The sequence below is a fragment of the Vitis riparia genome, chromosome 6, assembly GCF_004353265.1.
Source record: "Vitis riparia cultivar Riparia Gloire de Montpellier isolate 1030 chromosome 6, EGFV_Vit.rip_1.0, whole genome shotgun sequence".
Taxonomy (NCBI): domain Eukaryota; kingdom Viridiplantae; phylum Streptophyta; class Magnoliopsida; order Vitales; family Vitaceae; genus Vitis; species Vitis riparia.
In genome coordinates this window covers 5,645,809-5,647,059 of record NC_048436.1, presented here as the reverse complement: position 1 = coordinate 5,647,059, position 1,251 = coordinate 5,645,809, and positions in this window count along the sequence as shown.

Genomic DNA, 1,251 nt, shown 5'->3' with positions numbered 1-1,251 from the left:
AAGTTAGTCATGTGTAATGAATCAAATTTTATGTAGGGGTCTCGCCAAATCCCCATTTAATATACATGAATCTAGCTTATGCATTTTCAACCTCATATGAGTATTGATAAACTCATCAAAACTAAGAATTATCCCATTTATTTGGGACTACAAACTTGGATTCGTGTTATACTCAAAACCAAAATTTTATCAAAGATAAAAAGGAAAATGCAAATCGGATGAAATTTGATTGCATATCTTTAGAAAAAGAGTTATAGACCTTAAGGACTCTAACTAAAATTTTGAAATGGATTTTAATATTAATCTTTTGAGATAAAGATTTCTTTTTAAAAGAGAAAATATTTGTAAATAACAAAACATAAGAATCAAACCAAGTAAACCAAAGGAGTGGATGAACTACAAAGTTATTTTTTTATTTTTTATTTTTACAATCAACAAAGACTAAAGATGGTGAAAGTAGAGACCAATATTCATCATTTTTCAATGGCCTTTGAAAGTCAAATTAAAAAATGGATCACCAAGCAACACACTACGAATTTTTAGATCAAACAAACAAACAAACAAGACATCAATAAAAAAATTAACAAATATCAATCAAACACATAAACTGAGGTAAACAATCGAGAACTAATATAAGATAAACCAAATGCATATACATGTGGTTATAATAATATGAATTTAGTAACATAAGCACACAAAATCCTAAAAAAAACACATGAACTAAGTAAGATGAATCAAGAACTAAAATTACCTATTTTAAAGCTTGAATATAATAACATTAGGATAAACTAATTAACGGAAATTCTAAAAGCACAAATTAGAATTGAATCAATCAAGAACTAAGATTAATAAACTTAAAACATGAATACCATTACATGAGATCAACTAAACTAATTAATTAAAATTTGTAAGAACACATAAAATAAATAGGATGGATTAGAAAACAGAAAAAAAAAATACTATTTTAAAACATGAATATAATAATGTGAGTTCAATTAAACAGATAAACTAGAATTCAAAAAATACATGAACTACATAGGATCAATCAAAACTCAAAAAAAAAAAAAAAAAAAAAAATTGACAAAACTTAAATCATGAATATAATAACCTGAGTTCAATTAAACTAATAAACAAAAATTCTAAAAACATAAACTAAAATAGGATCAATTAAGAACTAAAATTATGTAATAGTATATTATGTAATAGTAACAATCTATATTATATTGTTATATATTATCATATTATAAATTA